We start from the raw sequence: 18,400 nt of genomic DNA on the forward strand, positions 1-18,400 counted from the left end.
ACATTTTCCTACTATTGGGCAGAGGGAGGTGAATGGAAAATATACAGAGGAATTACCACGACCCAGTCATTGGACTATTAGCATGAATTTTGCATAGCACTTGATCAGGCCAGACGAGAAAATTAGTGGGCCCTCAGGTTGTGTTGCAGGTTGCATGGAGTGATATTTTAGAATCTCGCATCCGCTTGTACTCTCAGCTAATAAAGGTTCACATTCCTATTGTCCCACTAGTGATACCAAACATATGAGATGTGTTGGAGTCAAGTACCGAGGATAATTCAGTTTATGTAAGTGACTATGTTATAAATGTGTACTCAACATTTTGATGAAATTGTTATATTGATACATTAGTTGTTTATGTTTTTTATTTATAGGACATATGTAATAGGGTTGTTGAACACTTGCAGGTGATGATTGACTTAAGGATGGTGACTGAGGGCACCACGACGTGGGATAACGTTCAATCGACTCTTTTGTTGTCTATAGGTACTCATGGAGGAAATAATAGTATAGGACGAGGTGGTAGAAGAGTTTAGGGTAGTTGGGGAGGATGAAGACGGACTAGCAAGAAGCAAGTAAATGTTTTTAGTATAATTAATTAAACTAACTCCTTGACTTTTGCATCATAGGTTGATAATTGTCTTTCACTTCTTACTTCTATGAGCAATTATCTTTGTTTTTCTTAGCAACTTAGATTAAAATTGTTTGTTTTGTTAATAAAACTATGAAAAAAATCATTTTAGGAAACAAAAATAGAATTTTGTTTTTGTGAATATTTTGCAGGTTACAAGGCATTTTGAAGAAGTCAAAAGTGGAGCTGATTATCCCAATTCGACACAGCGAATGGAGTATTCGCCACAGTGAATCATCAAGTCTGGGACATGGAGCCCCAGCCAAATTCGCCACAGTGAATGTATATATCATCAAGGCCAAAAAGCGTTCAAAGACATGAAGATTCTGAGTGAAAAAGATCTTTTGCTGAAGAAGTAAGGATTCATTGCAGCGAATGATGATGTGGCAAAAAAATAACTGAATTAGTACCTCTTTAAAAAGCCTTGTAATAACAATTTGGATATAGTTGTTAATTCTTTTGTTCATTTTTCCTGTTTTGGAGAAGTTTTGGGACGATTTTCTCTCCTCTCTCTCTCTCTCTAATCTTCAATTTTTAGGATAGATTTTTTTTTTGTTCAACCATGTGTACATGGATCTTTATTTTTTTATCTTTGTTATAATTATGGGTATTGTTAGATGTATCTTTAGAGTAGATTTCCCTATTTTATCTTGTTGAAGAAGACAACAGTGTGTACTGTCTTGTCAAAGCTTGTCAAGCTGTCTCTCTCCTATTTGTATATATATATGTTATTTGAATGAAATAAAACTAAGCAAGTGAGTGAAAAGTTTCTCTCCTCACATATTCAAAGCTTCAAGTTGGTACTAGAGCGGGTCGTATCCGCCGCCATTCGCGCTGTCGTCCGCCACCGTCCGCCGGCCGTTTCAACCGACGACTACAGGGTTCTGTGCGCCTCGAGGAGCGCAACCCAGCACAACTAACCACTGGGCCTGGAGCTTCCCCACACGCCGTCACACGCCGTCTCCGTGCGTGCCAAACGCCGGCGCGTGACCACCACGCGCCGCCCTTCCCTTGCCGAAAATGCGCGCATTTGCTTCCGACCGTCTCGTCGGGCTCTCCTGAGTCCATATCAGCCATTAGTTTTTGGTTTCGGCACTTCGTTGAGTGACCTTGTGCCTTCCTTGTCTATCTACTTTAGTTTCCTTTGATTTGTGAGTGAAAATGGCTTCGTCTGGCCCAGTACTTTCATTTTCTGGAACTCCCACTATCACAACAGCAAAGCTCAATTGGAAAAATTACTTATCCTGGTCTGCTTCAGTAGAACTGTGGTTCCTTGGGCAAGGGCATCATGACCATCTTGAAAACGATGCTGAGGCAGTTCCAGATGATAGAAGACCTGAGTGGGAAAATTTAGATTATCATCTCTGTGTTGTCTTATGGCAGTCAGTTGAGGTAGATGTTTTGGAGATTCTCAGATCGTTCAAAACATGCTGCTCCTTTTGGAAAAAGGCCCGGGAAATATTTACTAATGATATTCAGAGTTTGTTTGATGCAACCATGAAGGTCACAGCTCTCAAACAAACCAGCCACGATATGATTGCACACATAGGTAAAGCTCGGACAGTAGTGGAAGAATTGAAGAGGTTCCTTGTGGCTGAATCGTTGGAGGAAGTGAATAGAAAGCTATATAAGTTCTATATGGTTCTCATCTTGAGAAGTTTACATTCAGACTTTGATCACGTTCATGATCAAGTCTTAGCTGGAGATCAGGTTCCATCGATGGATTCTCTCATCACTAGGCTGCTTCGTGTTCCCCATGCATTGAAAGAAGAAAATCCGGCTGATGTAGTGGAGACGTCAGCCATGGCTGCACCTCGTGGGAGAGGGGGAGGACGTAACAGTAGAGGAGGCCGTGGTGGGAGAGGTGGACGTCCTCAATGAACATATTGCAAGAGGATGGGCCACACACAAGAGACTTGCTACTCCTTGCATGGCTTCCCTGACAAAGTAGCTCAGGTAACTCAGACCGAAATCGAAAAATCAGAGTCTAAGTTCTCTGATAAAGAATATCAAGAATATTTGAAGCTGAAATCTGAGAAATCCAGCAGCCAGACTTCATCTTCCTTTGTACCATGTTATTCAACAGCATGTATTTCTCAATCTATTGATGGTCTCAGTCCTTGGATACTTGATTCAGGTGCCTCTGATCATATTTCTGGTAACAAGTCTTCTTTTACATCCATTTCTTTTCCAAAAATTCCTCATCTTGTTACTGTGGCTAATGGTTCCAAAGTTGCAGCTCAAGGGAGTGGTCACGTGTCTTTATCTTCCTCATTGAAGTTGGATTCTGTTTTGTTTATTCGTCAATGTCCCTACAATTTAATTTCATTGAGTCAGTTAACCCGTTCATTAAATTGCTTAGTAACCTTTACCGCTAATTCTTTTGTTATCCAGGAACATGGCACGGGTCAATTGATTGGAGAAGGACGTGAATCACGAGGACTTTACTACTTGAAGCCCAACTTTTCTGTTTCTTGTTCAGCAACTTCAAACCCCAAACTTTTGCATGATCGTCTAGGTCACCCAAGTCTACCAAAACTGAAAATGATGGTCCCTAGTCTGAAGAATCTTCGAGTCTTAGAATGTGAACCTTGTCAACTAGGAAAACATGTTAGGTCCTCATTTCCATAAACTGTTCAAAGATGTAATTCAGCCTTCTCTATCATTCATTCTGATATTTGGGGACCAAGTTGTGTTTCCTCTTTTGGTTTTCGATATTTTGTAACTTTTATTGATGAATTTTCTAGATGAACTTGGGTTTATTTAATGAAAGACAGATCTGAACTTTTGCCTATTTTCATGTCCTTCCTCAATGAGATTGAAAACCAATTTAAAACAACAATTCAGGTTTTTAGAAGTGATAATGCCAAAGAGTATTTCTCTAATGATTTCTCCTCTTTGTTATCTTCAAAAGGCATTCTACATCAATCTACATGTCCCCATACACCACAACAAAATGGTATCGCCGAAAGGAAAAATCGCCATCTCCTTGACATCGCACGATCACTAATGTTAGCCTCTCATGTTCCCACACACCATTGGGGGGATGCGGTGCTTACTGCTTGTTTCATAATTAACAGAATGCCTTCCTCCTCTCTTGAGAATCAAATTCCTCACTCAATCATTTTCCCTCATGATCATTTATTTCATGTTCCACCTAAAGTGTTTGGCTGTACTTGTTTTGTTCATGATCTCTCCCCTGGTTTAGACAAACTTTCTGCCCGGGCAATCAAGTGTGTCTTTTTAGGTTATTCTCGTCTTCAAAAGGGTTACAAATGCTTCTCACCATCCACCAGGCGATACTACATGTCTGCAGATGTAACCTTCTTTGAAGACACACCATTCTACCCATCATCTACTGACCATTCTTCTTCCATCCAGAATGTCCTTCCCATTCCCTCTCCATGTCCTCTAGATACCTCAAATCCAGATGTCAGTGAGGTTCCTTCTTCTCCACCTCATCCAACTGAAGTTGCTTCTCCACCTCTTCTCACAAAATGCAGGATACAACAAGTTGGTCCTTCAGTACCTGAAGCTTCTCATCATGATTCTTCTCCTTCTTCAATCAATCCTCAAGCCATGGATCCTGCTACTTCTCATCCCTCTGATTCAGATTGGCCCATTGCCATCCGAAAAGGTACTAGATCCTCTCGTAATCCTCATCCTATCTATAACTTTTTGAGTTATCATCGTTTGCCTCCTTTATATTCTTCATTTGTTTTCTCTCTATCTTCACATTCTGTCCCTTCTAATATTCATGAGGCACTTAGTCATCCTGGATGGAGACAAGCTATGATTGATGAAATGCAGGCTCTTGAACATAGTGGTACTTGGGAACTTGTTTCTCTTCCTCCTGGTAAGAAGGCTGTGGGTTGTAGATGGGTCTACGTAGTTAAAGTTGGGCCTAATGGTGAAATTGATCAACTTAAGGCTCGATTAGTAGCTAAAGGCTATACTCAGATATATGGCCTTGATTATTGTGACACCTTCTCTCCGATAGCTAAGATCACTACTGTCCGTCTCTTTCTTGCTATGGCTGCCATGCGTCATTGGCCTCTCCATCAGCTTGATATTAAAAATGCATTCCTTCATGGTGATCTTGAGGAAGAAATTTATATGGAGCAACCTCTTGGGTTTGTTGCTCAGGGGAGTATAGTCTTGTTTGTAAGCTGCGTCGATCTCTCTATGGGTTGAAGCAATCCCCTCGGGCTTGGTTTGGTAAATTCAGTCATATTGTTCAACTTTTTGGGTTGAAACGTAGTGAGGCTGATCATTCTGTTTTTTATTGTCATTCATCCCCTGGAAAATGTGTTTACTTGATAGTATATGTTGATGATATAGTGATTACAGGGAATGATGCTTCTAAGATTATTCAGCTAAAGGAGCACTTATTTAGTCATTTCCAGACCAAAGACCTGGGATATTTGAAGTACTTCCTTGGTATTGAGGTGGCTCAGTCAGGAGATGGTATTGTGATCTCTCAAAGGAAGTACGCCCTTGACATTTTGGAGGAGACAGGCATGCAGAATTGTAGAACTGTTGATAGTCCTATGGATCTGAATCTGAAGCTTCTTGCAGATCAGAGTGAAATGTATTCTGATCCCGAGAGATATAGAAGACTTGTGGGAAAACTCATCTATCTCACCATTACAAGACCTGATATTTCCTTTGTTGTTGGAGTGGTGAGCCAATTTATGCAAAATCCTCGTGTTGATCATTGGAATGCTGTTATGCGTATTCTTAGATACATTAAAAGAGCTCCAGGTCAAGGATTACTTTATGAAGACAAAGGTAATACACAAGTATCTGGATATTGTGATGCAGATTGGGCTGGTTGTCCTATGGATAGGAAATCCACATCCGGATATTGTGTCTCTATTGGAGGGAATGTTATTTCTTGGAAAAGTAAGAAGCAAACTGTTGTTGCTAGATCTAGTGCAGAGGCTGAATATAGATCTATGGCTGTAGTTACATGTGAACTTATGTGGGTCAAACAAATTCTTGAAGAGTTGAAATTCTGCAAAGTGATGCAAATGAAGTTGTATTGTGATAATCAGGCTGCTCTTCATATTGCTTCAAATTCAGTCTTCCATGAGTGAACCAAGCACATAGAGATTGACTGTCACTTTATTCGAGAGAAGCTACTATCTAAAGAGATTGTCACTGAATTCATTAATTCCAATGATCAGCCAACAGATATTTTGACTAAATCCTTAAGGGGGCCTAGAATTCAGTTTATATGTTCCAAGCTTGGTGCATATAATTTATATGCTCCAGCTTGAGGGGCAGTGTTATAATTATGGGTATTGTTAGATGTATCTTTAGAGTAGATTTCCCTATTTTATCTTGTTGAAGAAGAAGACAGTGTGTACTGTCTTGTCAAAGCTTGTCAAGTTGTCTCTCTCCTATTTGTATATATATATATATATATATATATATATATATATATATATATATATATATATATATATATATATATATATATATGTTATTTGAATGAAATAAAACTAAGCAAGTGAGTGAAAAGTTTCTCTCCTCACATATTCAAAGCTTCAAGTATCTTAATGAAGTGAATTTCCAAATTATATAATTCGTATTTTTGTTCTACTTCCAATTTATGCAATCATTTCTACTTTTTGTCTTAATTTATATGCTTAGGAGTGATCAACCTATCTTTTAGGGATTTGAATCATGTTGAAACAAGCTCATATCCTAGATCTAGAGTAGAATGTGCAAGGATCTAAGGTCTTAAAAATGAGATTAGGTTTTGCATTGTTGATATTTCTAATTTTGTTCCAATTTCTAGGTTAGGTTACAAGAGGAATTAGGAATCTAGTCTAGGAATTAAGGATCTCTTACCCAAGGAATTAGGATGAGATCACTTTACTTAAATCTCAATTACATTGAAATAGGAAGTACGATTGGGATTCAAGGTCACATATGAAGGAATTTATGGAATTCAGATCCAGCAACACCTCCTCCACCTGACTTTTCATATGGTAATTGAAAGTTGAAACAATGAAACAAGCAACAATCAAGAACTAGTCAAAGGAAGTATATGGTTTTAAATAGCAGTTTCCAAATGCAATTGCAGCAGCAATATTTCAGTTTGGGAGTTTGTTTTGCAACTATATCCTGACTGCAATTGCAACCACATTAGCCCACATGTTCCACAATTTCAGTAATTGCAATGCAACCACAAACAACAATTTAAAACCATCAAGTGCCACAAAATGAGAATAAAAGGAGTATGAAACAAATCCACTTATTAAAACTAGCTTACCTTTTTCATCAAATTGACCTTTTCAATTAAAACTAGCTTACGCGCGTGGTGGTGTCTTCTTCTTCTTCTTCAGTCTCCTTCATGCTCCTGTGTCGACATTGTCGAGGTAAGCTTTGTTCTCCCTCCCCGTGCTGCGTTTCTGTTTCCATTGCTGCTTTTGATTCGCATAGGCTTTGAGTTTCATCCGCACAAGACATAGGTTAGGTGTAGATGATCCGCATAGCCTTTGTGTTGTTCTGCAACAGACATAGGTTAGTCGTAGATGATCCACATAGCCCTTTAGTTGGTCCGCAGTAAACAACTTGATCCACAATGAGATGATCCGCGTTAGTGTTAGAGATGATCCGCATTAGTGTTAGGCATGAATGAAGCTTGCTGATCAACTTGATCCGTAAATATATTTTAATTTTAAAAATTTTGTAATTTATGAAAAATGGTTTTAATTAGTGTTTAGGGTTAGTTTTGAGGCTTTTAGGCTGAAGTAGAGTACGATTGAATTTGGAAAATGCTATTTGGTTTGGTTTTGAGGCTTGTTTTAGTTGTTTTGTTTGTAATTGATACAATATTTAATGTGGCGAGGAGCCTTTTCTATGTTTTTTTTCTCCAAATATTGTTTGCTCTTTACTTGAAGTTGCAAGGGATTAAGTCCCTCATTCTATTTCTGGTGGAGTCCTTTTCATCTTTAATATAATGTTATTTCCCTGAGCTTGGAGTGAACTCATTCCCTACTACACATCTTTGATATTTGAGCATTATCATATGTTGTACATTCTATTCACAGTGCTACTTCATATCCCATGCATGAATAACATGCCTATAATCTGGTTAAATAATGATTTGAACGTATGTCATCTCTTAAGGAACTTATGTTATACCTATTTATTGTGAAAGACATTTTCTTCGATTTTACATGTGTTTTACATTGTATATGTGCATTACCTTATAGAATGAGAAAACTCAGTTTTGTGTAGCTTTGAAAATGGGTATTCCATTGCATGATTGAAGTCATAATAGAATAGAATAAATCACTTCTGTTGAACTTCCAAGTTCCAAATGCTCAAGTAGTCCAAAATCCCATTGTTGATTGACCATCACACATAAGCAGGTTGTGGGTCTATTAATGTTATCATAGTTGAGCATAACATTCATACCATGTCTCCTTCTTGAATATTTCTACGTGCAAAGAGGCCTTATCCATGTATGCCTGGAATCATACAAAGTACCCATAAAACAGTCAGAAAATTGACCACTAAAGCAAATAATCCACCTTAGAAAGAGAAGAATTACCTGCAAGTTGTATAAGCGTTCTCAGAAAATTAACATATATTTTCCCCCCTTGTTTGAACAAGTTAATATTGTGATGAAATTGTGTGGTTTAGTGATGAAATTTGTGGTAGACATTTGCAGATCATGGTTAGGACTAGAGGATTAAGTCGTGCCTTAGGTAGGGTTGTTGACAGAGGTTTGGGGAGAAGGGATCGTGATGATTCTAATAGTGCTCCCCAGCGTCGAAGGCCTACCGCATCGGCACGGAAGCAACAGGTACCTATCACTATTGCCGATGATGTGTCTGTGGTGCCTGTGGTATCTGTGGACTCGCCTGCGGTACCTGTGAACTCGCCTGCGGTACCTATTGATGAGCCGATGGTAGATGCCAACGCACAAGACACCGGTGCAAAGGCTGTTGTAGATGAGGCTAAGGGATTTCCTGGTGGATCCATGGACCCATCAATGCTTACGGAGTATGCTGAGCATGTTGCAGCCAACATATAGTCCGGAGAGGTATGTATAATATTCAATTTAAGTTATCTGTTAAGTATTCTTTTTTATTGAGTTTTTGGTTACTTTAAAATATTATTTTAATAAATTGTCTGTTCCTTTATACTTCAATTCAGGAACATCCTGAGTAGAAGTTATCCTCTCATGGGAGGAAGGTGCATAAATTAGGCAGGCATGTTCCTGCAATTGAGGAGATGGTTGCTAGGACAAGATTAAGTCATTTGATTGCGTGTTCAGTAGACACCAGCGATCGGGGACTTATATCCTTGTTTGTCGAGAGGTGGCACCGGGAGATTTCTAGTTTCCATCTTCCTGTGGGAGAGGTTTTGATCACGCTAGACGACATCGCGTCTCTTCTTCATTTGCTGATCATTGGCGACCTCCATGTCTTCCAGCCTCTGCACATCGACGTGGCAGTGCTGATGTTGGTTGAGTTATTAATGGTCTCACCAGAGGTAGCCATGGCTGAGACAGGACATTGTAATGGACCGTACGTACGCCTGTCTTGGCTACGAGACATATATCAGCGTAGATGTTAGACCCAGCACTGGACAGCTGCAGCTCGTGCTTATCTTCTTCATCTTCTAGGTTGCACTCTTTTTGCTAATAAGAGTGCAACCCATGTTCATGTTGTGTTCTTAGATGCCCTGCGTGACCTCACTCAGACTAGGAGGTATGCATGGAGAGCTGCTAGCCTCGTGCATATGTACGATCACCTTAATGATGCCAGTAACAGCACCAGCCGACATGTTACTGGTTACATCACGTTGTTACAGGTAATTAACATGTTTTTCATAACTTAATTACAAAAATGTTTTAATGCGGGTATTTTATTTCAGACGTTCATTTGAAATTTGTATGATTTTCATGTAACCTCTGTAGTGTTGGATATATGAGCACTTTTCGTCAGTTGCGGAGTGCAACGCTGATCCAGACTACGACGAGGTGTCACCACGTGCGTGTCGGTGGATTGCCACGAAGAAGACTGTCAAGAAGATATCTACAACGACGTACGGGTAGCACCTGGATCGTCTCAGGATTCCAGATATCTACTGGATGCCATATGGGGAGCACTAATCGGTCCAGGACTTTCATCTGATTTCATGTTTTTCAGGACAGCTTCGTTGGGGGGCCGTTGCTATTAGATACAGATCGGAGAGGGTTATGCGCCAATTCGGATACGTCCAGGGTATTCCTGCACACCCTGACGATTCATGGGTATCATTTGATGACGTAGACGATAGGTGGACACACTACTCAGACCATCTTGCACCAACAGGTGACATATGTGTTGTGCCAGGTCAGTGTGCGCCCGACTACATAGATTGGTTCTTTGTTATATCGCATCCATTCATGACTGCACCATAGACATCAGATCCTCCTCAAGATGCATCTGCGACACAGCTGATCGAGGCCGTACCCGAATCAAATAAACATTAAAATGTAGTAACTAGGAAGTGATCCTAGGTCGTTTCCCAACGAGCAGTGACAAGCCAAATGTTCATAATATACTTGCAGTAACAGTAACAGTAACGATGGGGGGGGGGGTTGTTTGCTTTTGTAAATTAAACAGCGAATATATGTGAATTAGAAAATATCAGAATTAAAACACGTTGCTTCCCCTTGATTCACAAGCAAGTCTCTTATCCTAGGTTACGAGAGTTTATCCTTTATCAGTTTAACCACTTAATCCAACCCTAAATTAAATTACTAAGCGAAATTCAACATAAGGCATTCATTATGTGATTAAGCATCACATACACCAATTACTCATAAACGATCATTAAGCATGAACATAAATTAAGCGCAGAGACAATTAATCAAGCACTAAGCATGCATGAATTAAAAGCAACAAATTCAAAGTAATTAGTGAAGAGGAAAAACTAAACAGAATTTAACAGTAATAATAGAACCTCAAAGAGAACTGTGCTTGATCCTCAAGGGAAAACAACGCTGCGGACTTAGCCTTCCATTAATCAAATAGAGAATGAAATTTTATTGATAAAACTAAAAGTCTGAACTGGAATTAAAAAAAACGAAAATAAAAGAGAAAGAGAAGAGAGACTAAAACTAAAAACGAAAAATAGAAGAGAGAGAGGAGAGAGAGAGAGTCTCCCGCGAGGGAGAGAGGGGGGGGCCCCTAAACTAGAACCTTGGTGCTGTTATATAGTTTTTTTTTTCAGCCCCAAAGCTTACAAATATGTTTTAAATCCAAGCCCATAAGTAAAATCAAATCAAATCTAGATAAGATCTAGATGAAATAATATCTAGATGAGATCAAATCTAAATAATATCTAGATAAGATAAGATCTACTTTTAGAGAATAAATTAGTCTGCCCTCTTCAAGTCCAATCCCAATTCTAGATTCAAGCTCAATGCTAGATTCAAGCCCAATGCTTCATTAATTCCTGAAATTAGATTAAAAACATCAAATTAGCTGAATGGGCCCAAATAATAAAACTGCCTAATTAATTGACAATTAAGACCAATCAATAATTAAAATGGTGCAAAAAGGGTTTAGAAAATAGAAGAAAATGATGGCACATCAAAACCCCCCATACTTAGCCTTTTGCACTCCTGGGCAAAATGAAACAAAGAACAAAATCCAAGGATATCAGAGGGAGACAAACAAAAACATTCACATATTTCTCAATGAACATCAAGGAATAAAAGGAATGGGTAACATCTAACATAAGGAGATCCAAAAAGTCAAGACATTCATGAAAATCATCCAAGCAACCCAGACATGCAGTGGTAAGTGTTACTATTTGGTTAGATGTATGTCATTTACTTGAATTATTTTAATACTAATTTGTATAATTCGTTTGTTTTCAATTTAACAGGAGGCTTGCCATGCCATCGCCGAGACGTTGGAGCATCATCTCAGCCTAAATGAAATCACACCAGACACATCGACACATGAGGTCATCCAAAAATGCCTCAGGATTGCCAGGGGTGTCACAAAAGACGGTAATGTGTATGTGAGGTCTTGACGTAGGTGGCGCACGGATCAGCCATAGTTTATTCACACCTTTGATATTATCAGTTTTGGACGATGTATTTGAGTGAACATTTTGTATATTTTAAGTTATTTTGGTTAATAATATTAGTTTATAATCTTAGTGTTAACGTTTACATGTTATTTATGTTTAAATTACTTGATTCGAAATTCATTCCAAATTCATTTGAAATTCATCGAAATATTAAGAATGGAAGTAACTAAATTAGAAATGTTATATTATTATTGCCTTAGTAAATTAGAAATGTCATTTAAAAATTAAAACATATCTACATTATTTATTACTAATTAATTAATTTAATAAAAATTTGTTTAAATAAAGCTTAAATTTTCAAAAAATACAGTTTGTTGTGGATTAACTTGATTCGTAAAAGACTTGCGGATCAACTTGATCCGTAAGTCTTTTGCAGATCAACTAGTTGATCCGCAAAAGCAAATAACACAGGGGCAGTTTTGGCATTTGTTAACGATGCTGGGTGCACCAGCAATAATGTTGGGTGCACCTAGCAACACCCAAGGCGGATCCGTCTCAATTTTTGACGTGGGTTTGTTGGAATTGGACGAGCAGATCGACAATGTACGAGATCGACTGCTTATTATTTTTATTTTAATAAAATAATTTCATTAAAGTTATTTTTATTATTATTGAATGTTGGATAATTTTAATTAACAAAAATCAATCAAATCTAAACTATGGTGACAAACTAACAAGTTATTTTTTTTTAAAAAAAAACTAACAAATTTAGTTTGCATCAAATAAGTGTTGTTTTAATTTGTTTTATTAACAAATAAAATTTTTATAAGTTTATATTATTTATAGCCATAGTTTCAAATTCAATCTTAAAATAAACAGTTACAAAATTATATATTTGTAGATATATGTTATCTATATTCATGGTTCTAAATTCATCATTAAAATAAATAGTGATAGAAATACAAAAAAATAAATAGTTAGATGATACTTATATATATGATTTATTATATGTTGTTGATATAATTTACCTATAGGCATAATTTCAAATCCATCACGAAAACAAATTGTGTTTAAATCAAATATTTATAATGATTGTTATTAAAAGTGTTTGTAGGTATATGACAAATTTTCTTTAATGGGAGTTTTACCTACACTAATCGATATAGTCATAAGTTTTTTTAATTTTACCTACATAAAATAATTATAGGTAGAAGTCATTTTTAGTTTTAATGAATTTAACTATACCAAATAATAGTAGGTATAAGTTGTTAAATTTTAACTATATTAATCAGTTATAGATAAAAATATTTTTAAATTTTACCTATATTAATTCATGACGGTAGACAACAGGAGTATCTAAACAAAAGGAGTATGTAGACTTAGGTGATTTTTTGTTACCGAGAATTATATGTAAACTAATTTGTTCAGTAACATATTTTATATATATATATATATATATATATATATATATATATATATATATATATATATATATATATATATATTATCTATGTGCTAACGATTTGAACAGTATTATTTGATCCTCTCTATATAAATATGTATGAGTTTAGATTCTCTAAAATAAAATTGTGTAATATTTGATAAAGTAACAAAAAAAAAAGTATTGGTTCATATAACTCTAAATTTATAGAACTTATCACACCAGATAAATTCTATATACACACTTATATTATTCCGATTTCATTTATATGCATGCAAATTATTTTTATATAACTGAAATGTTGAGTAATACCAATTGCTTTTGTATAAAATCATCAACAAAAACAGTACATATAATGCACACGTTACACCCATTTTAATACTGCCAAACTTATTTTTTATTAGATAAGTAACGATAAAATGACACTTTACCTCCCAAAAAAATGACACTATGCCGAAAAGAAGTAATAAATCTATTTTAAAAAAAAGAAAACAACGTGAAAAAGAAATAAATCTTGTTGTAATATAAATAGCTAAATTACATTTTTTATATTTCAATTATTATATATTATTATCATTATAAGAAAGTGAGAGTGATTAATTATAAAGAAATTAACATTAAAATTTAGTATATTAATGACAAACATAAATTTAAAATTTTTTAATTTAAAATGGTGATATTTTATAGGTAATAGATGATACAAATAGATCCTTTAAAAAAGTGATAGGAATAGAGTTGAACATTTTTTAGGGACCAAATATAAAAATTAAATTATAATTTTAAAATTAATACATAAGATTTGACCAACAATTAAAATAATTATATTAATTTTCCACATATCATAAAAAAACATATCTTATTTATATAAATTAAACAAAAGATAAAGAATACTATAGAAATGTAGTTCGAGAAAACACTACTAGAAAAATGTAATTTAGTGACCTGAAAAATTTAAGAAATTAAATTTTTATTTTATTATAAATTATAATAAATATATAATACACTTAAATAGATTTTATTTGTAATAATTTTAAATTAAAAAAGCAATATTTACAATATTTTATAAATAATAATAAATATATAATATTTTAAATTATACTATGATAATTTTTAATAAGATTAACAAACCAATATTTACAATTACTTGATTAAGATAAATCAATCATGGTTATTATTAGTCTTTTAATTTTTATTCTGTACAAAATAATTTTTTATTTCATATAATTATTTTAAAATCATAATAAATAAATACCCTTTATATTATGAAAATATGTCATAATCAAATTTTGTAAAATTAAGCATTTTAAAATATAAGGCATAAGTGCAACATTAAGGGTGTGTTTGATTTTCTAAAGACAAAACAACACTAGACAACTAGTTGAGTCACGAGACAACTTTTTGCATTGTACGCTATTTTGTGGTTGATGCACAATACAAGTAATTTTATGTTGTATCTTGTGTGATGTACTTATGTACTAGACAAAATAATGTAAATTTTACTATAAAACCCTAGGTGCATTAGTAGAACCTTGATGGTATAACAAAGGGGAGGCACGTCCAAAGAGGAGGTGCAGCCCCTAACGCCCCTAACACCACCAGGCGTAGGGCCTAACGGTGCGAGGTCGCCATAGGGTCACGACAATGGCAGTGGCAACACAATGACACAATGTAGCCTTGCCGAAGTTGGCCAAAAGAAAAAATAAATAGCGAGAAGGAGGAAGATGACGATGAAAACATTTGAATAAATTAACAATGATAAGGAAAAAAAATAATGAGCAAAAAGGAAACAACAACAATCCATACGACCCTCGCCGGTGGCCAAGGTATGACGTTTGTAGAGAAAGGTTTAGAGAATGAGACACATATGGAAAAAGAAAAAAAAAAGATGTGAAATAATAAAAAGTCAAAAGATAAAGATAATATTATATTTTTACTTTTGTTAGACACTAGAGAAAAAGTTTTACAGAATTTAGTGAGTTACAAGTTTTTGGATATTTGTCCAAACCATCATTTTTTATTTTGTACTGTCTCTTAGTCATTTTTTAAATCAAAAGTTGGACAAATATTTTTGTGTTGTCCAGTCCCTTATTTTTTTAGCGAATCTAATCCACACTAATGATTCATCAATGTTCAATATGATGTAAGTGGAATTTATGCATTGATGAAGACCAAATTTGACTTTAATACAACACCCAAGTGTGAAACATGGTTCTTGAAGTGAGAGACACACCCCTTTACCATCACACCTAAGTACTCATTTGAATATTTGGTGTAAAATATAGTATTAATATAAGTTTTATGCGAAAATAGTTCAAAATTCAAATTTTATTCTTTTTTTAATTTATTATATTTTATAATCTTATATATTATATTTTAAAATATAATATATAATATTAAATTCTATTTTCACATAAATTAGAATATGTATATTTATATATGTTTTATTTCTATTTTATATATTACATTTATTTTTTAAAATAATATTTGTGATTTAGTGACAACATTTTTTTATTTATATTAAGATATTCATGTTATTTATTGTAATATAGATAACAATTCTATCAATAAATCACATACATAAATATTTTAAAAAATAGAAAATACTATCATCTTATTTAATTATGTATCTTTAATATTTAATTTAATTCTTTTAAAAAAATTACATACTAGATTAAATAAAGTTAAATATAAATAAAAGTACTATTATAATAAATAACAAGAATATCTTAAGATAGGTAAAAAAAAATATTGTCATTAAATCACATATATAAGTATTTTAAAAGATAATAAAATAATGTCATTTTATGAAATTATAATTTATATGAAAAATATACATTAAAGATAAAATTTATATTATATCTTTACTGTATAAAATAAGTTTTGAATAATGTGATAAAAATACATAATACTGTAAAAATATGATATATAAAATAAATATAAAGTTTATATAAGTATACATATTATAATTTATGTGAAAATATAATTTAATCTTATATATTGTATTTTAAAAGATAATATATAAGATTATAAAAATATAATAAATTAAAAAGAATAAAATTTGAATTTTAAACTATTTTTTACATAAAACCTATATTAATACTATATTTTACACCAAATATCTAAATGGGCATGTGAATGTAATGGTAAAGGAGTGTGTCACTCACTCCAAGGACCATGGATTTAGTCCTTCCTCAAGCATTTTTTTTTAAGTTATGTTATTAAAATTTAACAGTCAATGGTTAAAATTAGCTCTGAGGACTCAAATACTGAATTAAAAAAAATAAGGGGACCAATTTGGTAAAATAGGCAAAATAAAGGGATGAATTTTACAATTAAACATTAATTTAACATATTCACTAATTAAGGTCCAATAATGATTTATTAAAGTTCAATGTGTAACTTATGTATTCACCATTTTCCAAATTTTAATGTAACATATACACTAATGATTGATTGAAACCCAATAAGTCTCAATATCACTTTAGCGTAACATATGCACTAATGATTGATTGAAACCTAATCAAGACCCAATATATGACTTTAGTGTAACATATGCACTAATGATTGATTAAAACCCAATAAAATCTAATATGACTTTAGTGTAACATACACATTAACCAAAGCTTAATAATTAATTAAAAGTTACTAATGCGTGTTTCCAATGCACAGGTTGATAAATTAATAATGTTTTTTATTTTATAAAAATTAATTTAAGATTAAATATATTTTTAAAATAGTAAAATTAATTATATTATGAGAAAAAGTCATGCACTAACACATATAAATGTGTACTATACTCTAACGTTTTTAGATACCACTCTCACTTGATTATGTAAAAGAGTTAAGCTCAAGTTTTTTTAAAGATAAAATAATTTAAGAAAAATTAATAAAGATAATTGAGTTATAGTTAAGTTAGGAAAAATTAATAAAAATAATTAAATTATAATTTTCATTAGGGGACCAAAATAGCCTTAGGTTCTATTTTTGGGCTTAAAGGTTCCTTATAAGTTAAAGTAAAAAATTAGAAATTTTAAAAAATAAGTAGAAGTTATTTATTATTTTTCATTTTGATACTTTAAAAACTCCTTTTAAATTAAAAGTTGGACAAAATAATGGAGTGTGCAATCTATAAACATTAAATTTTCTAAAAAATACACTTTTTTGTTATTTTATCTTTAAAAATAAATAGCTTTCTTTAAAAACAATTTTACTAAAGTTAAAGCAAACCTAAAAGACTAAAAAAACATTTAGTAAAAATAAAAATAAGCTTAGTAAAAATAAAGAGTCTTAGTAAAAACAATTTTACTAAAGTTAAAACAAGCCTAAAAGACTAAAAAAACACTTAGTAAAAGTAAAAACAAACTTAGTAAAAATAAAGAATCTTAGTAAAAACAATTTTACTAAAGTTAAAGTAAGCCTAAAAGACTAAAAAAACACTTACTAAAACCACAAACACGCTAAAAATAAAAACACACACAAAGACCCATAAACACACAACACACAAACACTCTATGTTCGACGGTGTTGGCCGCCACCACACTACCACGCCATTGCAGATCCAACCTTGTTCTTGGTCGCGATCGTAGATTCGTGCTCGTGCCTCCAATCACGCTATCGCACCACTGCGCTGCCAAACACCCTCCCAGTTGACTTGCAAAACCCTAACCCTTTCACACACACTTGCCACACCTTCACTTATTGCTCAACTGGTACTTTTTCTTTCTTTTACTCACTGTGGAATTTAGTATTTGGTTTGTCTATTTTGTAACTGTTTAAGTTTTAATTAGCATGCTATTGCTTCTAATGCCTAATTTTCTTCATTTTATTGATGCCTTAAGCAAAGTTGAAAATCAAGCTCGTGAATATACTCTAGTCCAAGTTGTATTAATTACCCCTTGTGGTTGTTAAGGAAAGAAACTAAAAAGTATAGTGTATCATGTTACAAGGATAAAATCTTATTTCAATGGCTTTGTTGCTCTTGTCTTATTGTCAGTGAAAAGTAGATAAAGTTCACTTTTCTTTTTAAGAAGAAAGCTAAAGTTCACATTGATCATTATTCGTTGAAGAAAAGAAAATGTGCTAAAAATGAAACTAAAGCAAATAAACCATCATGTCTCCAAAGTTGATAGCACGATATCATCTTGTTCTATTTGGGAAAAAGAAGTATAGCCAGTTAAACCAATTAGAGAAGATGAACTTTATTTTGGTTCTTGTTTGCGGGTTTTAAGCCCACAACTTCTTTATCTTCAAGTTCTTTTTACACTCTATTTTGG

The sequence above is a fragment of the Glycine max genome, chromosome 5 (assembly GCF_000004515.6).
Source record: "Glycine max cultivar Williams 82 chromosome 5, Glycine_max_v4.0, whole genome shotgun sequence".
Taxonomy (NCBI): Eukaryota; Viridiplantae; Streptophyta; class Magnoliopsida; order Fabales; family Fabaceae; genus Glycine; species Glycine max.